At 41.1% G+C, this 20,995-nt stretch overlaps 1 long non-coding RNA gene across 1 annotated transcript; it reads right to left on the bottom strand.

Annotated features, from left to right (window-relative positions):
• Window positions 1–14,114: 14,114 nt before the first annotated feature.
• LOC107810605 (uncharacterized) lies at window positions 14,115–19,905 on the bottom strand. The gene is made up of 3 exons (XR_001653689.2): window positions 19,521–19,905; window positions 18,870–19,030; window positions 14,115–16,424 (listed from the first exon to the last, which is right to left on the bottom strand). It is a non-coding gene; the product is annotated as an uncharacterized LOC107810605 (long non-coding RNA).
• Window positions 19,906–20,995: the final 1,090 nt, after the last annotated feature.

The raw sequence follows: 20,995 nt of genomic DNA on the forward strand, positions 1-20,995 counted from the left end.
TTCGGGGGAGCGTTACGACCCAAGCCATTGTTTCTTCGATCGACATATGGTTGATACCGTTCTTTGTTGGATCTTGATTCCCTTTTTTTATCCCTCGGGGGCTTAGCTGCCAACCTGTTAGGATGAACTGAGCCCAAGGGGGCTCCCAACTGGTCGTCCTCGACCCTAATATTTGATTGATAACAGTTATGTATGTCCGACCACGTCACAGCTGGGTACTCGATTAGATTTTGCTTTAATTGTCGAGACACAATTGAACTCCTTTTATTCAAACCCTGCATAAAAGCTTGTACTGCCCAGTCATCCGAGACCGATGGTAGTTCCATTCGCTCCATCTAAAACCTGGACACGAAGTCCCTTTACATCTCGTCGTTCCTCTATTTTATCTTAAAGACGTCTGATTTCCTCGTTTCCACCATTATGGCTCCGGCGTGTGCTTTTGCGAAGGCGTCTGCTAACATAGCAAACGAATCGATAGAGTTCGGAGGCAAGTTGTGATACCAAATCATGGCTCCTTTCGACAATGTTTCCGTAAACTTCTTCAACAATACTGATTCGATCTCGTCGTCATTCAAGTCATTTCCTTTGATCCCACAAATGTATGAATTAATATGCTTGTTAGGGTCAGTTTTCCCATTATATTTTGGTATATCAGGCATACGAAACTTCTTGGGGATGGGCATTGGAGCCGCACTCTGAGGGAACGACTTTTGTATGAAATATTTGGCATCTAAACCTTTCAAGACCGGGGGTGCCCCCAGTATTTGATCAACACGGGAGTTACAACTCTCTACCTTTTTGTCATTATCCTCAATCTTCTTTTTTCGGACTCGATACTCTTGGTGAGTTCCTCGAGTATCCTCATTATGGTGGGGTCAGTCCCTGAGGCATTTTCGTTTGATCTTTCCGGATGAGGAATGAAGAAGAAGGAGCGTGGGGGAGGTCTGATAGGAAAACGACGGATTGCAGTTTTTTTTTGAATAACAACTACATTAGTATAAATCTCTATTCAAGTGAACCAATCTTCATATTCATCCATTTTCATACATTGGAAGGTGAAATGAGTAGCTGAAATGAAAGGAACAAGTAAATAAAGAAGGATCAGCAGTTTGTACTTCAGCAGAGATTGACAACAGCAACAAAACAGCCCAGATTCAGTGATGAAACCACAGAATTAGTTCCAAATCCAATGGAACAGTAACTTCATAGTTCAAAACCCAGTAAAATGCAATTTAGCAAGCTAACACCAACTTCAAACACATAGCCAACTCGATAAACACCAAAATCTGACCTAACTGACTAAACCTCAAACCATTTCAAAGTCCAGACCAAAAAAATGTTTCAGAGAGTGAAAATTTTGAGGTGTAGAGCCAAGTCTCAATGGAACAGTAGCAGCTTTTCTTTTTCTATATTTTTCTCCCTTAGGTATCTTAGCTCTTGGATTTCCTCCCTCCCTTCAGCCTCAAGTAACTATGCCTTTATAGGCAAGTTACCAGGGCAACCAATATATGCTAGGTTTTGCATTTTAGACCTCTCCTAACTTTCCTTTTTGCTACTTAGCCCCTGATTTTTTGACTTGCTAACCAAGTTAAAGTGTAAAATTCCCTAGAAGACCCCTACTAGAGGCTTCTAAATCAGTTACCCAAGATTCCCCTATCCTAAACTTCCTAAATTTCCCCCCAAGTTTCTGAAATTACCCCTTAAGGCCAGGCAGAACCCGGGTCGAAATGACCCAATTTAATGGGTCTGACAATCCAAATTAAACCCTCATTCAGGCCTTTGATTCTTTAGAACCCAATTAAAATCTATCAAGGATTCACCATTCTAAAGACTGACCTAAAATTACCCAAAAGAAAATCACGGAAACCTTAAACCAAATCCCAAAACCAAAAAGAAAAATGAAAATGAATTAACTAATTTTAAACAACAACAAAATAACTATGCTGATTATCAAACAAGTCATGCATGGACAACATTGACGACGAGAATACAATGAAGACATAGAAACACAGACACAGAAAAAGAGATGAAGAAGGACGACTTAAAAAAGAAAAATATAAGAAAAGAAACAACAAAAAGAAACACGTAAAAATACCTAAAACGGGCTGGCCAAGCCTTGGAGCCCTTCCTCGATCTTTCGATTTTGACCGAAAGGGGTCTTAATCATGTGTTCCCAGATGAAAACACATGACCAAGGTCCATTTCGGCCTCAATCATCACCAACTCTGCCAATTTTAGGGTTTGACATTTTAGGTCTCATTTTCAATTTAAGATTCGACGAGTTCGGGGGTGATTCGAGGGTAAAGGGTTAGTGATTTAGGATGGGGAGACGGAGAGGGTTCTAGGGTGTGAATTTGGGCTGGTTTGGCGATGGCGCCGCCAGGTTAAGGCGGTGGAATTAGGGGCGGCGAGTAGGGTTTTTGTGAGAGAGATGAGAGAGATAAACGGAGGGGGGGTCTATCGAACTGAATTGCCTCTAGAGGTTTAGGACAGTTTTAAACGAAAGTGATAAAATGATCTGGGCCGTTGGATGCAACGAGACGAACTGCCATGATTTGTTGAGGTTTATCAAACTCGAAACGACATAGTTTCACACCTGTACTACCTCGTTTCTTGAGTCTTAGGGACAAAAGGGCTTTGGGACGGGTATGGGCATGGTTTGGACGGGTTTTACATTGGGCCTGGGGAATTTTAAATAAAAATGTCCCAAACAGACTTCTTATTGAAATTCTTTTCTTTTTCTTTTTCCAATTTCAAATCCTTTTTCTTTTCAAATTAAAATAAAACCTAAATTAATTTTTAAAACCAAATTAACCTACCCAATTAGATTAACCACTCATCATAGTATTTAAATAATTATTTAAATCCTAAACTTAGAGAAAAACTATAAAATTCAAAATTAAAGAGTTAAAATGCAAAATGAACTATTTTTGTGATTTTCATACCTTATAAAACAAACTAATTTATTAATTAATCTAAAAAATATAAAATTAAATTCTAAATGCAGATGCAGTATACTTTTGTATTTTTCATTAATGCAAAAAATAAAAATGCACAGACCAATGTAAACGATTATCAGAAAATGCCACAAAATCCACAAAAAATGCGAATAATAAAAAAAAATTATTTTGTTTTGAATTTATGGGAGTAATTCATATAGGGCAAAAATCACGTGCTCACAGCTGCCCCTCTTTGCTCGAAAACACGAAGAGTTTTCGTGGAAAGATAAAGTGAGTAGATACGAGCTATTTTTGCCCGCTTGAATACTCCGTGGGAAGCATTTTTGAAAGGTTTGACCGCACCCTACTTCCGAGGTTGCCTACATATCCTTGGCTGTAAAGGAATCAGGTCAGCGTAGTTCGGGAAGGTTTTGTAGCTGGGACTACCATGAAGCTGTGATTTCACTGTTGTTGCTACTGCTGCTGCTTACTGAACCTCTTATTACACCATGTCAAAATAAAAAGAAGCTAGACTATACTATGATCTATGCATTACAAAATCCTATCTATATCTTCACACTTGCTCTTGTGGTTCTTGTTGCCTTACTGACTTGATAAAATCCCTTTGTTGCCGCCTTGAGTTATAATCTGAGATGTTTTCCGCTTCTCCAGGTGGATGCCTGATTGCCACCTACACTTTGAGATGTTTTTCTTTTCTCCGAGTGGACACTTGACTGTTGAACTTGAATGTATTCCCTGCTCTCCAGGCGGGCTCCTGACTGCTGAACTTGAAATGTATTCCCTGCTCTCCAGGTGGGCTCCTGATAGCTAAACTTGAATGTATTCCCTGCTCTCCAGGCGGGCTCCTGACTGCTGACTGGAAATGTATTCCCTGCTCTCCAGGCGGGCTCCTGACTTCTAACTTGAAATATATTTCCTGCTTTCCAGGCGGGCTCCTGACTTCTAACTTGAAATGTATTCCCTGCTCTCCAGGCGGTCTCCTGACTTCAACAAAATGGCAAAAACAGAGGCAATTTTCTGCCCCAATTTGGGTATCTGGGAACATATGTATGTGTAAACGGATCACATTACCAAATATCAGTAAGAATTTGAAAGCAAAACTTGAATTGTACTCCCTTGTTCTTCAGGCGGGCTCCTGACTGCTGAACTTGAGATGTATTCCCTGCTCTTCAGGCGGCTCCTGATTGTTAAACTTGAAATGTATTCCCTACTTTCCAGGCAGGCTCCCGATTGCTGAACTTGAAATGTATTCCCTGCTCTCCAGGCGGGCTCATGACTTCTAAACTTTGAATGTATTCCTTGCTCTCCAGGCGGGCTCCTGACTTCAACAAAATAGACAAAACAAAGAAAATTTTCTGCCCCAGTTTGGTGGCTGGGCACAAATGTGAGTGTAAAACTAATCATATTACCAAGTATTACTAAGAATTTGAAAGCTAGGTCCCATTATCCAGGGGGGTCCTGACAATTCTTACCTAAACGACAATTTTAAATCTAAGTTATATCTTCTAAAGGTGCGACTTCTGCTAAATCTTGTTATCTAAGAGGGTCTTTAAACTACTCCTCATTATCCAGGAGGGTCCTGAAAATCAAAAGTCAAATTTTATCTTAAGAGTGACGCTTTTATGGCTGAATTATACTACCCTACAGCAAATTTTACGCTAAATGTTGTTATCTAATCAAAATCTTAAAGCTAAGTTCCATTATTCAGGAGGGTCCTGAGAACTTCTAATTGAATCCTATCTCAAATATGAAAACTTCTAAACTTGCTTATATTCCTTTGGGATACATTTATGCTAGATTACGCTATTTCTAAACTTTACGCTAGGTCCCATTTTCCAGGAGGGTCCTGAAAATCAAAAATCAAACCTGTTTGGTGACTGCCTTCCTCCACGGAGGGTTTCTACGAAACAACCGAAATTTCCTGCCCCTGTTTTTAATCAAAGAAAAATTTTGTCAGTTTAAAATGTGGCGGTTAGTTGATGGCATTCTTGCTGCAGGTCTCTCCTATGCATTGTTTTGTTTTGACTGGCTTCCCGCACTGGCCCTGATCCGCTTGACTTTCCGACTGACTTCCAAAACCCCATGACTTTGGATGACCCGAGTTTTCTATACCCAAATCGTTGTTTCACACCTCTGACCCTTTTAACTGAAGCTCTGCATCTCCCATGAAATTACCAAATCACTCTGCCGATGGAACTTTGCTGGCACTTTATCAAACTTTACATCGTGCTATCTTTGGTATACTCTGGCCGCCTTGTGCTTTGTAATTTGAAGCTGGCAGTGAGCTTTGAAATTCCTTCTTATTGACGTTGGGAACATTTTAGAGAAATAAACCCAAAAGAAATGAAATGCAGTGACTTTCAGAGTTAAGGATAAGAAAATCCAAAACTAGGGGACTATCTGAAGAGGAAAAAGAAAAGAGACTTATCTGAGTGGAACAACTAGCACCAATGATCATGGAATGCATTTTGGATTAATTAGCCTAATCTGTCCAACCAATCAACTTTCAGTTGCCATACTTAGTTGCCCCGGAATTTCCATAACCTAATTTCTTTCCCCAAATCCTGACCTTGTTCATCCTATGGTGCCTTGAAAGGTTTTCACCAGTAGACCTCTCTCATTCATCCATCTCTCAACTCACTTTCGCCTTACGGTGCCCGTGAGGGTTTTCACCAATAATACTCTCTCATTTTTGATTTCTCTCAGCTCCCGTCGCCTTACGGTGCCCGTTAGGGTTTTCACCAATAAGACTCTCTCATTTTGATTTCCTTTCCCTCTTTGGACCAGAGTGTTTCCCCTGATGTGAATCACCGCTACCTGCTTGCCTTGGCATTTCTTGAAGACTGATCGGAAGGTCCTTCTTTGGACCGTAATGTGGTCTTTTGGATGGAGTTAGAAAGAAAGGGTATAAAAGGCTCAAAACAACTCAAATGGGTTAAAAATTACAACTTTCGGAATCAAATTTCTTGCAACAACCACAACTTCTGCCCCAGTTTCTTATTTGGGGACTTTTGGATTTTTATTTTGATGAGACCGAACAGTGAGGCTACCTACGTATCCTTAAAAGGAATCAGGTCAAATGTAGTTCATGTCGTAGAAATTACTTTGTTGTTGTGATTTTCTTTTTCTTTTTCTTTGCTCTCTCTCTTTTGCTTTATTTTTCCCTTTTGTTGTTTTTCTTCCTCTCCTTTTTCTTTTCATTCTTTCTTTCTCTTTTCATTCTTTTCTTTCTCTTTTCTTTTCTTTCTATTTTTCTCTCCTTCCTTTACTTATCTTTTACGCTTGTGTTTCTGATATTTGTTACTGATTCCGAAAGAGGGGTATGAAAGAAAACAAATAAGGCTCAAAATGGGTGACAAGGGATAAAGTGTTTAGATAGCAGAATAAAATGCCTTAGTCATTTTAATATTCGAGACATGCCAAATACAAACAAGTACAATCAAAGAAAGAAAATACATAGTATCTCTTGACTGCATCAGAATTGATAGCCATTTCTACACATTTGCCTTTTACATCTGTCAAATACAATGCACCATTGGACAACACTCTAGTTACAATGAACGGCCCCTGCCAATTTAGGGCAAATTTTCCTTTTGCTTCAACCTGATGAGGAAGAATGCGTTTCAATACTAACTGCCCTACTTCAAACTTCTGTGGACGCACCGTCTTATTGTATGCTCTTGCCATTCTCTGTTGATACAACTACCCATGACACACTGCTACCAGTCTCTTCTCATCGATCAAACTCAATTGTTCCAAGCGTGTTTTGACCCACTCATCATCATCGATCTCAGCCTCCGCGACAATTCGAAGGGATGGAATTTCCACTTCTGCGGGTATCACTGCTTCGGTGCCATACACCAACAAATAAGGAGTCGCCCCTACTGAAGTACGGACAGTAGAGCGATAACCCAGCAATGCAAACGACAGCTTTTCATGCCACTGCCTAGAACCTTCCACCATTTTTCGAAGTATCTTCTTTATATTCTTGTTGGCCGCCTCAACTGCCCCGTTTGCCTTAGGGCGGTATGGGGTAGAATTGCGATGTGTAATCTTGAACTGTTGACATACCTCTTTCATCAGATGACTATTGAGATTAGCCCCATTGTCTGTAATGATCACCTTCGGTATCCCGAACCGGCAAATGATATTTGAATGCACAAAATCAACCACCACCTTCTTGGTTACAGACTTGAATGTTTTATCCTCTACCCACTTGGTGAAATAATCAATGGTCACCAGAATAAACTTGTGCCCGTTGGACGCTGCTGGCTCGATTGGTCCAATGACATCCATTCCCCAAGCGACAAAAGGTCATGGTGCAGACATTGTATGTAATTCAGATGGTGGAGAATGAATCAAATCTCCATGCACTTGGAACTGATGACATTTACGCATGAAACTGATACAGTCTCGTTCCATAGTGAGCCAATAATAACCTGCTCGGAGAATCTTCTTTGCCAACACGTACCCACTCATGTACGGTCCACAAACTCCAGAATGTACTTCGGTCATAATAGTTGTGGCCTGCCTAGCATCTATGCATCTCAGTAGTCCTAGATCTGGAGTCATTTTGTACAGAACTCCCCCACTGAAGAAAAATCCGCTTGCCAAACGACGAATTGTTCTCTTTTGATCACCTGTAGCTTGTATTGGATATACTCCCATCCGGATGTATTCCTTGATATCATGGAACTACGGTTTGTCATCGAGTTCTTCTTCCACTACGTTACAATAAGCATGCTGATCGCGGACCTGAATATGCAACTGGTCTATATAAGCCTTATTTGGATGATGTAACATTGACGCCAGAGTAGCCAAAGCATCAACAACCTCATTGTGGATCCTCGGAATATGCCTGAACTCTATTGATTGAAACCGTTGACAAATATCATGCAAACATAGCCGGTACGGTATCAGTTTTAAATCCCGTGTTTCCCATTCTCCCTAAATCTGGTGTACCAGAAGGTCCGAGTCACCCAAGACCAAGACTTCCTGGACACCCATATCCACAACCATCCTCAAACCCAAAATTCATGCCTCGTATTCTGCCATGTTATTAGTACAGTAGAACCGAAGTTGTGTTGTAACAGGGTAGTGATGCCCTGTTTCAGAAATAAGTACCGCTCTTATCCCAATGCCTTTCATGTTTGCAGCCCCATCAAAGAAAAGTTTCCATCCTAGTTTTTCAATCTGTTTCGATTTATCAATGTGCATTACCTCTTCATCAGGGAAGTAAGTCTTCAAAGGCTCATATTCTTCATCTACAGGATTCTCAGCCAAATGGTCGGCCAATGCTTGTGCTTTCATTGCGGTCCTAGTCACATAGATGATGTCAAATTCTGTGAGCAAGATTTGCCACTTTGTGAGCCTCCCTGTGGGCATAGGCTTCTGAAAGATATACTTTAACGGATCCAAACGAGAAATGAGGTAAGTAGTGTAAGATGACAAATAATGCTTCAACTTCTATGTCACCCAAGTGAGGGCGCAACACGTCCTCTCAAGATGAGTGTACTTAACCTCGTAAGTTGTGAACTTCTTGCTGAGATAATAAATGGCCTGCTCCATCCTACTGGTAATGTCATGTTGGCCCAATACACAACCAAATGAATTGTACAGGACCGTCAAATACAGAATCAAAGGTCTCCCTGGTTTTGGCGGGACCAACACAGGTGGGTTTGATAAGTACCCCTTTATTTTATCAAATGCTTCCTGACATTCATCTGTCCACTTGACTGCAGCATCTTTCTTTAACAGTTTGAAGATAGGCTTGCAAGTTGTCGTGAGCTGAGCAATAAACTGGCTGATGTAGTTCAATCTCCTCAACAGACTCATCACCTCAGTCTTGTTCTTTGGAGGTGGCAACTCCTGGATAGCTTTGATCTTTGACGAGTCTAATTCAATACCTCGGCGGCTAACTATGAATCCCAACAACTTTCCAGATGGAACACCGAACATGCATTTTGCAGGATTAAGCTTGAGATTGTACCTGTGAAGCCTTTGGAAGAACGTTCTCAGGTCTCTGACATGATCAGACTGCTTTCTAGGCTTTAAAATCACATTATCCACATAAACCTTGATCTCCCTGTGTATCATGTCATGGAATATGGTCGTCATTGCCCTCATGTAGGTTGCCCCAACATTTTTCAAACCAAATGGCATTACCCGATAACAGTACGTTCCCCAGGGCGTAATGAATGCTGTCTTCTCTGCGTCCTCCTCATCCATTAAGATCTGGTGGTAGCCCGCATAACAATCCACAAAAAAACCAATCTCATGTTTGGCACAATTATCGATCAATATATGGATGTTCGGCAATGGGAAGTTATCTTTGGGACTTGCCTTGTTGAGATCTCGATAATCGACACACACCCTGGTCTTGCCATCCTTCTTCGGCACATACACAACATTGGCTAACCAGGCAGGATACTGGGTGACCCGAATGACTTTGGCCTCAAACTGTTTGGTGACCTCTTCCTTAATCTTCACACTCATATCAGTTTTAAATTTCCTTAGCTTCTGCTTGACAAGAGGGAATTCCGGGTCAGAGGGCAATTTATGAACCACCAAGTCAGTGCTTAGACCCGGCATGTCATCATAGGACCATGCAAAAATATCTTTGAATTCAAACAGTGCTTCAATTATCTTCTCTCTGAGTTGTGGTTCAAGATGGACACTTATTTTAATTTCCCGGACATTATCTTGGTCCCCTAGATTGATCGCTTATGTATCACTCAGGTTAGGCTTGGGTTTTTCTTCAAAATGGCTTAATTCTTTACTAATCTCTTCAAAGGCTTCATCCTCGTCATATTCCGATTCAACATCATATTATATTTCTTGAATTACTATTTCAGAATTACATTGGCTTTTAAGACGGGGCCGGAGATTCCGCATGCATGTCATATCGTTGAAGCCAACATAAAAAGAACTGTACAAAGAAGAAAAGAAAAACAAAAATAACACTATCAGGAAGGGAGAAAAAGGGAAATTGCATTTCATTGAAATTAGAGATAACAGGGCGTATACATCCAAACAGATAGAACATAGAATCTGAACTACAACCCTGGGATAATCCAGATAAACTGAAAGAAAATCAAAGCAAACTACCAAAACTCCTTCCTGATGGGGAGAGGAGTAGCTTCCCAATTGTTAATCTTTGCACTAGGCCCAACAAATTGCACATCCGCCTTGCTAGAACCCTCTCCAGCTTTCAACACATTCACATCGACGAATATCCTCTCGAAATTTTCCATCAAATCTCCATCCATATCAACCACCGAACTGGGAACCGTCGTCACTGGGCGCTTCCTGGTACTAGGCCTGACAAATGATCTGGAAAGATGCGGGACTGGCTTTGGAAGGGCCCATGCACTTTGTTTCATTTTTCTGGCTCTTCTCACGTCTGCGACTGTGGGCTTGAACCCAAGATGAAATGCATCCAAGTTTTAGGAAGAGAAACCGGCTGTATGATACCTTGCATAGATGCACCCAAACCCTTGCCCGACATAAAACCATTTTTCAACATTTTCACGGCTACCATGGCTGATGCAGTAGCTACCCTTGGAGTCGGCACGCACTTCCTTTCAGGAATTTTCTCTACTGATGCCGTGTCAAAAACCTGATAAACCCATGGCTCCTTGTCGTCTTCAAACTCTATGAATGGAACAATGGCATTACCAGGAACACACAAATTGTCTTCGCCATGCACAATAATTTCCTGTCTATCCTATTCAAACTTAACAATTTGATGCAGAGAGGATGGGACTGCTTTGGCAACATGAATCCAGGGTCGACCTAACAACAGATTGTAAGAAACAGCCACATCGAGCACCTGGAATTCCATAGTAAATTCAACTGGCCCTATTGTAAGCTCGAGTACTATGTCCCCGACTGAATCTTTCCCTCCAACGTCGAATCCCCGAACGCAGATATGGTTCTTGTGAATTCTTTTATCATCCACCTTCAACTTGTTCAGAGTGGAAAGAGGGAAAATATTTGCACTGGAACCATTTTCAACCAGTACCCGAGTAACCACAGAATCTTCACATTTCACTGTCAGATAGAGGGCTCTATTGTGCTCAGTACCCTCAACGGGCAACTCATTATCAAAAAAAGTGACTCTGTTTACCTCAAATATCTTGTTAGCTATATTTTCCAAGTGGTTTACTGAGATATTGTCAGGAACGTGGGCTTCGTTCAAGATCTTCATCAAAGCCCGACGGTGCTCGTCTGAATGGATCAATAATGATAAGAGCGAGATCTGAGCCACTGTCTTCCTTAACTGCTCCACAGTGGAATAGTCCTGTACTTTCATCTTTCTCAGAAATTCTTCTACTTCTTCCTCGGTCACAACTTTCTTCACCAACACTGGGTTATTTTTTGAGGTCTTAGCTTTTCTCAACTCTTCGGGGGCAAAGCATCTCCCCGATCGAGTCAAACCATGTGTCTCACACACTTCTTCTTTAACCTCTTTCCGCTTGTAAGTCACTGTCACTCGTTTATAATTCCATGGGACTACCTTGTTGTTGACTATCAGTAATTGAGTTACCTGTTTAATAATGACAGGATCTGTGCGGGCGCCCTTCACAATTACCACAGGCTTGTTCGTCACTCCTGGCACAACCACTTTTGCTCTTTCATGTTTTCCTGCAACGTCATTTAAGGACCCCTTCTTGACCTCCATAGATGGTTCATTATTTTCCCCGTTCAACTTGATCACAGACTTCTCACTTGTTGACTTTTCAAACGGCTTTGCTTCACTAGCCTGAATCATCATGACGGTTTGCGAAGGCTTCTTAGGATCCCCTCCCTTATGCACTATCTCAATCATATTTGTCTCATGATGGACCGGCAATGGGTTCTGGTTGATGTTGGGTGCCTTCGGGACTTAGACCTCAATCTGATTAGTGTCAATGAGATCTTGAAAATCTATTTTCAATTTCTAGCATTTCTCTATGTCATGACCCGGGGTCCCTAAACAATACTCACAACTCACCGAGCGGTCAAGATTTCTGGGAGTGGGATTTGGCAGTTTAGCCTCTATCGGATTCAACATACCCAATTGTCTCAATCTATGGAATACACTAGCATATGATTCTCCCAACGGAGTGAAAGTCTTCTGCTTCTGCAACCTCTCATTCTTAAAGGCTTGATTTGGCTGAAAACCTGTTCCAGAGGGATTTCTGTAGGCTCTTGGGGGTGGATGGGCATTTTGTGGAGCTAGGTATGGACTTTGTGGAGCTGGACCACGCCACTATGCGTGAGCGGGAGGTTGGGTATAGGTTTGTGCGTGATGGACGAAAAATGGGAATCGGGCGGTGGGTAGTACTGTTGTGGTGGGCTATATGGAGTATGGGGGTAAGTTTGGTAATAGGGTCGAGGCAGGTTGTAGTAACGTGGAAGGTTCCCAGATCCGACCCAAGCTCCCGACTCAATTATCGCAACGTCCTCTTTCTTCTTCTTCCCGAGTACACCTCCAGTACCATTTTGAATGGCCTGGGTGGTCGCTTTGATTGCTGAATAACTCATGAATATTGTTGGACTTGAGTCCCTCCTCAACCATGCCTCCCCTTTTTACAACCTCATTAAAGGACTTGCCCACTGCTGACACCAAATGACCAAAATAATTGGGCTCCAAAGCCTGCAAGAAATAATCAACCATCTTACTTTCTTTCATTGGTGGGTCAACCCTCGCTGCTTGCTCTCTCCAACGGAATCCATATTCTCTGAAACTCTCACCGGGCTTCTTCTCGATCTTCGTCAATGACAGACGATCTGGGATAATTCAAGATTATACTGAAAATGACAGGCGAAGGCTTGGGCCAAATCGTCCCATGTGTACCACCTGATGTGATCTTGTCTGGTATATCATTCTAACGCCGATCCAGTCAGACTTTGGCTGAAATATGCCATCAGCAACTCATGTCTTCCGCCTGCTCCTCTCATCTTGCTACAGAATCCTCTTAAGTGTGCTACTGGGTCACCATGCCCGTCGTATAGATCAAACTTGGGCATTTTGAACTCTGCTGGTAACTGAACCTATGGGAACAGACATAAATCCTTATAGGACACACTTACTTGACCTCCCAACCCCCTTATATCTCTTAATGATTGTTCTAAGCTTTTGACCTTTCTGATCATCTCCTTATGTTCGGGATTCTTGGATGGCTTCTCGGTTTCTGCCGTGAGATCAAGATGAGGGGTGTAAGAATATGGTTCTGGAGCTGTGAAGGTGGGTTCAGGGGGATAATACTGGTTGTCGTGAGTTGGGAACAGATGTTCACTGGATGATCGATGTAATGTAGTAGGTGGAGGTGCCACAAAAATAGGTGTGATTGGTGGAGGAGGGTATGGGACTTGTTTGGGTGGTGGAGCTTGAAAAGTATGGGAAGTGGTGCCATAGCATTGTTGGTAGAGGGGAAAGGCTGGAGATGAGTTCACAATGGGAGACTCCTGAGGTTGGGCCGGTGGTGGGATATAAGCAAGGTTGGCAGGATAAACCGGTGGTGGATGACCCTTTGCCCAGGCTTGGTACATTTCATCCATTTGCTGCTTTAACTTATACATCTCTTCCTTCATCGCATTAATATCCAATTATTCCACCTCTTTTGACGGATCAACAATACTTGCCTCCAATTCTTGGTTGGCCATATTCTGCCTGTCTTTTGATCGAGTATTGTATGAGTGAGTTACCAGAATGCCAGTCAACTAACCACCTACCTGAACTTAATATATCAACAACAACCTTGTTAGTGATTAGGGCTTTAACAAATTGGTAACCGCACATTTTGGGGAATGAATACACCTAAGCATTTAACCGTTTCTATTATGCATTTGATCGGCTGCTCGCGTCATCCCGGCTTTTCTTCTCTCTTTTTTTCTTTTCATGTTTTCACTCTTGCCCTTGTTTTCTCTTTGTTTTTATTTTCTCATTTCCCTCTTGTTTTGCTATTGCTTCTTTCTCTTGAATTTTTTATTCTTCTTCTTTTTCCTTTCTTGTTTTTCCTCTCCCTTTTCGTTTTTATTCTTTTTCTCTTTTCTTTCTTTCTTTTTTTTCTTTTGGTTATGGTCGAATACTATAGAGATTGCCTACGTATCATGACCCCGCATGAATCAGACCAAGCGTAGTTCTAAGAGATAAGTACGAAAGTAAATAATAAAACAATTTTTGGGATTTTCAATTTCATAAAAATTAAACGCTTTGATTACAAAGACTCAACACGAACAGACTCTAAGAGAAACTAACAGACGTTGATGAAAAGATGAAATACAGACTCCAAAAATAAACTATCATACTCCGACAGAAGAAAATGCAGACTCGACAACAAATGACAGACTCTAGCAGAAAGAAAATACAGACTCAACACAACTGACAGACTCCAACGAAAAAGGAAATACAGACTCAAATGAAAAATCCTGAATACATTAATGCTCCTGGTGCCCGTGGGACATCATTCGGTCTCGCTGCGGGCCTATATGCAAGGTCCCTTTGAAGTCGGTCCAAGTCACTCATTATCTGCTTAACGAATGTCATCACTGCCGCGAAGAAGGTAGTGCGAGTCATATCCTCACAGACTTGGCACTTCATAACGATATAATCGGCGATGTTTCTAATTCTCTCTCTTATGACACCTTTTTCTTGTGGCAACCGCCCGATTTGCTGGGCCCTGGCTTCCAAAGTTTGCTCGGCCACAAGATTCTGCTCCTGAAGTTGTTGCAAATCTATTTCTAATTGTCCCAATGATGTATAACACTGTTCTCTTTCAACCTTGAAGTCTTTCGCTTGTTTGATCATTTTGTTTTCCGTGGCAATGACCCTTTTCTTTAATCCCGCGACCTCATCATCGTACTTTTCTTTCAATTGCATAACTAGGCGCGCTCGTTCATCCGCATTTTTAGCCAACTGTTTTCGAGCCTTGGCTAGTTCACTTTCTGCTTTGTTCAAATCAAAACTATAGTCACTCACTTTCTGCCTTAAGTTAGCTATGAGTTTCTCATCTTTGGCACTTCGGGCTGGGTTTTCTGTCGCTATTTTCATTTTCTGAATCTGGGCTCGAAGGGCCTCATTTTATATGGCTAGCTTTTTCTTTTCTCCTTGGTCCGCCGCGGCTTGCAAGCTATTTTCAAACTGAAGGTCCCTGACTTGTTTTTCCAATATGCTTATGGTAGCCCTGTACTCGTTTTCTTGGGCCAACCAGTCCCATTGCACCTGTGCCCCGTCAGTGAACTGTGGGACATGGGGTATCTTTGCGGGCCTTTCGGGCTCATGTTGAACTCGGGATCTTTTACCATACCAAGCAATATAACTGGGCTCCACCTCGCCTCTGGATAGATCTCGTGCTTGAGTATTAGGCCCTAAGAATCTGCACTGATGCCAAATCCGACGCACTTTTTCTTCTGGGAAGGCAGCTTTTGGCTCTAACTCAATGACCTGCCGACTCAAATCTTCATCATGTGGGATGGTCTGGTATCAGCCTAACTGACGTAAGACTCTGTGCGGAGCATAAGGCTGAATACTTCGAAGACCCATCAACAGCAAAAACATGCCTCAGCCGACATATAGATTACTTCACTGATCGAGAGCCACCCGATCGACCATTCGATCTTGTTTGCAGTCAGAGATCTCAAATGAGCATGCCATACTTCTGTACCATCCGGGAACTCATAACCCTCTACCCGCATTTCATGTTTTTCGATGCATTCAAGGCCAGTCATACCACAATTCAAGTATCCGGGACGGTGGCAAAGGTGTTCCTCCATCCATAGTTGTAACAACATATTGCACCCTTCAAAGAACTTCCCTCCTTCTCGACATTGGGTCAGTGCTCGGTAAATTTCAGCCAAGATTAGCGGCACTATAGTCCCATTTGCCTTTTTCATCATAAAGTTGGCTATCCCTGCAAGTCCCAACTCTATGTTCCCGTCTTTTCTAGGGCAAACCAAAATACCCAGGAACGCCGCTATGAAAGCTAATCCTCTCCGAGATTCCACTTGTCTTGGTTTCCCGCGTGAGTAAGACCGGTATCTGGCGTTTTGAAGCCACGAGGATTCCCGTAACGTCGATACAGAAAGTAGAAGGTACAAAATCCTTTGGCCAAATTTCCGTCTCGGATGTCACGACTGATGCTTAACAAGTCCAAATATTTATGAGGGGTTACTGTTCTCGGCGCTACCGGGTATTGACTTCTAAGACTCCCTTCAAAACCGGCATAGCCTGCTATCTCTTCCAGTGTAGGAGTTAACTCAAAATCAGCAAAGTGAAATACATTATGGACTGGGTCCCAGAATGGTATCAAGGCCTCAATCACGTCTTTTCTTGGCTTAACCTTCAAGAGCCCGATAAGACCACCCAATGCTTTTGTCACAGCCTTTCTGCTATCTTCTCCTAAATCATGCCGCCACATATGTAGCTCCAAAGGGATCTCTTCACGGACTGAGAAAGGTTCATTTTGAATTGTGCTCATCCTGTACATTTATTAAGGTGATTTTAATTAAAAGGAAACTATGACTCGTTTTGACTCAAGAAAAATGACCATCTTTCATACAAATATCCGTCTTTGCCAATACGGCCTTTCAGCACTTCGAAAATGAAGATTTTAAGGCTGTGTCGGCTAACCAGCCAAAACCTTTAAAAGTGACTAAAAGTGGTTGTTCTTGCAAAAATAGCCTTCCGGTGCCCTTTTAGGGACATTTGGCTATTTCTGACAAGAATGACATCACCCTAATTATTTTCAAATTAAAGTAAAATTTTTGTTCTTTTGTGTTATTTTTGCAAAAAGGAAGTTGGACCCGATGGAGGTTGCCTACGTATCTCACACCCTGTGAGAATCAAACTGGCGTAGTTCGGAAATTTTTTTTAAGAAAATAAACCCAACTTCTTTTTCTTTTCCTGAAAACACAAAGATATTTTTTTTCTATTTTTCTTTAAAATCCACAAAATTCCCCTCTTTTTTTCAAATTTCGGCAGAGTTTCAGTATACTTTAGAAACATTGGTTTTCACCGCAGGTAATTACCTCACACTGCTATTTTCTTTTTCAAATTCTCTCCCTCTTATTCAAAAGCCGGTCAACATGCAAATCCGAAGCAAATAAATGCACAAGTAGCAAGTAAGATGCATCAGGATGGTATTTTTTATTTCGGGTGCACCTGTCCTAGACAGACCCAACCCCTGTGTTGAGTCTCCAAAGTCAAAATGCACATGATGCAAACAAACGTTCCTACTAGGGATCCGGCATGAGGTATTATTATACTAGGTTTAAAAACCTGAGTTTATTTGTTCTAGACTTGGCTTACCCGAGCGGATAGCTCGAGGTGAGGGGGGCAACGTACCGGGAATACAGAAGCTTCACCGGCTTTGCAACTTGTCCCAACCTCGTTCTAAATTTGGAATATGACTCTAACAGAAAAGAAGTCACACGAAGTGCACACTTCTTCATGATTTAGAATACTCAGAGAGAAGAGGCATTTCGTAACAGTTTATATACAGTTCACGAAATATCAAAGTGGTAAAAGCAATCAATTAGCACATTAGGCCCAAATCATGTAACAAAATCAGATAATGGATAAAGCCAACTATAACAATTATTCTAAGCTCGAATTCTTGAACCCTGAACCAGAGATTCTGGGTTCGATCCCCAGCAGAGTCGCCAGAGCTGTCACACCTCATTTTTTACACTACACCCCGTAAAGGGTATAAATACAAGGGAGTTTGTCTAATTAAAGTGACAATCGAAAGGGGATTATTTATTTATTAAATTTAGAGTCGCCACTTGGGATAATTTATGGTGTCCCAAGTCACCGGTTAAAATCCTGAATCGAGGAAAAGATTAACTCTGTTCTACAGTCCGCGAACAAAGAAATTCGGGTAAGGAATTTTGTTAACCCGGGAGAAGGTGTTAGGCATTCCCGAGTTCCGTGGTTCTAGCACGGTCGCTCAACTGTTATTATTGGCCTAATTATCTGATTTTAAAACACTTTTAAACCTATGTGCATTTTAACTTTGAACCGCTTTTAATTATTTAAAGAATTAATTCAAGATTGTTTTAAACACATCGCAAGCCACGCCACATGAAATGCGCCCGTGGTTCACGACACATTCTATTTAACCTTGTTGGAAATTAGAACCGGGTCACATGAAATGCACACCCGAATTTTAGTAGTAGCCATGGTAATTATATAATTAACGCGCCTAAAGCAAACTACGAGGTTCATTTTTCAATTAGTTAAAAATAGAAAGTATATTAATAATGCAAGAAAAGTAAGATTCTGAAAAGATATAATACTACAAGACAAAAGAGTGAATGGGGTGCATAAAAGAGTATGGCCACGTTATTGATTTTGATCACATTTCTCAAGTCTCTTTAATTCAATATTGGCCAAAATGCCATAGTAAACATACATCACTAATTTTTATTGTATGGAGGTCAAACATATAGCCATAGTTTCTGCCCATTTTTATGCCTCACAATATATTTCATGAATCAAATCAGAAGTGAGAAACATAGTAAACATACAACAAAGCGGCCAATCACTATCGCGATGCAGTCCACCCTCTTTCACATTATTCAGCAATCAATTCCAATATAATTCAGTAAATTTTATCAAAAAAGAAAAAGAAAAAAAAGAATAATGGAAAACAGAGAAGATAAAGAAACAGTAATGGCAAATCAACTGCGGAGACAAAATCTAGCAAAAATACCAAAAACAAATGAGATCGTTTAAGCAAGGCAGCAAGTCACTATCGCCATTTCATGGAAGCAATTTGAAATAGAAAGGGTCAAGTGCAAACAGAAATACCAAATATTCCACACATTCCCAATACCAACTGTCAAGATCTAAGCAAAATGATAATTCTATAAAAATAGTCCATTAACTTGAATAGCCTAGAAAGAAAAAGCAAAGCAACTTACTTGTTCTACTCCAATGGGATATACTTCTACTCCCAATTTCTTTATATACATGGAGATGAATACAAAGATACAAGCTCGACGAGAGAGCTCGAACAAGCCGGACTGGGCATAGGGAACTTCACCGGCGATGAACTGGAATCAACCTTGATTTAACTCCACTCCTATACTCGAAGAGCAGAATATCAGAATCAAATGAAGAACAGAAATGTTATCATCGGCAAACTCGAACTTCAAATGGAAATTCGAATCAAATAATTCAAACCGACTCCATCTTTGAAATCAAAATCCACAAAAAAAAAACAAAGTGTTTCTGGATTTTTGATTGAGAAATCTAATAGAACTGATATGGTTGTTTGGGTGTAACTACTGCTTCCTCAAGTGTACATCTCTTGGGGCTTTTCTGATGAAGAAGACGATCATGGAGGTTGTTTGTGTTTTGGATATTGGGGTTTGCGGAGCTGCTTCGGCTCCTCTGTCTAAGGCTCTCTAATGGTGATGAGGAATGAAGAAGCAGGAGCGTGGGGGAGGTCTGATAGGAAAACGGCGGATTGCAGCTTTTTTTTTGAATAACAACTACATTATTATAAATCTCTATTCAAGTGAACCAATCTTCATATTTATCCATTTTCATACATTGGAAGGTGTGAGTACCTGAAATGAAAGGAACAAGTAAATAAAGAAGGATCAACAGTTTGTACTTCAACAGAGATTGATAGCAGCAACAAAACAGCCCAGATTCAGTGATGAAACCACAGAATTAGTTCCAAATCCAATAAAACAGTAACTTCATAGTTCAAAACCCAGTAAAATGCAATTCAGTAAGCTAACACCAGCTTCAAAACACATAGCCAATTCGATAAACACCAAAATCTGACCTCACTGACTAAACCTCAAACCATTTCAAAGTCCAGACCAAAAAAATGTTTCAGAGAGTGAAAATTTCGAGGTGTAGAGCCAAGTCTCAATGGAACAGTAGCAACTTTTCTTTTTCTGTATTTTTCTCCCTTAGGTCTCTTAGCTCTTGGATTTCCTCCCTCCCTTCAGCCTCAAGTAACTATGCCTTTATAGGCAAGTTACTAGGGCAACCAATATATGCTAGGTTTTGCATTTTAGACCTCTCCTAACTTTTCTTTTTGCTACTTAGCCCCTGATTTTTTGACTTGCTAACCAAGTTAAAGTGTAAAATTCCCTAGAAGACCCCTACTAGAGGCTTCTAAATTAATTACCCAAGATTCCTCTATCTTAAAATTCCTAAATTACCCCCCAAGTTCCTGAAATTACCCCTTAAGGCCAGGTAGAACCCGGGTCGAAATGACCCAATTTAATGGGTCTGACAATCCAAATTAAACCCTCATCCGGGCCTTTGATTCTTTAGAACCCAATTAAAATCTATCAAGGATTCACCATTCTAAAGACTGACCTAAAATTACCCAAAAGAAAATCACGGAAACCTTAAACCAAAGCCCAAAACCAAAAATAAAAATAAAAATGAATTAACTAATTTTAAACAATAACAAAATAACTATGCTGATTATCAAACAAGTGATGCATGGACAACATTGACGACGAGCATACAATGAAGACATAGAAACACAGACACAGAAATAGAGATGAAGAAGGACGACTTAAAAAAGAAAAATACAAGAAAAGAAACAACAACAAAAAACACGTAAAAATAACTAAAACGGGCTGGCCAAGCCTTGGAGCCCTTCCTCGATCTTTCGATTTTGACCGAAAGGGGTTTTAATCATGTGTTCCCAGATGAAAACACATGACCAAGGTCCATTTCGGCCTCAATCATCACCAACTCTGCCAATTTTAGGGTTTGACATTTTAGGTCTCATTTTCGATTTAAGATTCGACGAGTTCGGGGGTGATTCGAGGGTAAAGGGTTAGTGATTTAGGATGGGGAAACGGAGAGGGTTCTAGGGAGTGAATTTGGGATGGTTTGGCGGTGGCACCGCCAGGTTAAGGCGGTGGAATTAGGGGCAGTGGGTAGGGTTTCTGTGAGAGAGATGAGAGAGATAAACGGAGAAGGGGGGGTCTGTTCGAACTGAACTGCCTCTAGAGGTTCAGGACAGTTTTAAACGAAAGTGATGAAATGATCTGGGCCGTTGGTTGCAACG

This window comes from Nicotiana tabacum, chromosome 6 (genome assembly GCF_000715075.1).
Source record: "Nicotiana tabacum cultivar K326 chromosome 6, ASM71507v2, whole genome shotgun sequence".
In the NCBI taxonomy this organism is placed as follows: domain Eukaryota; kingdom Viridiplantae; phylum Streptophyta; class Magnoliopsida; order Solanales; family Solanaceae; genus Nicotiana; species Nicotiana tabacum.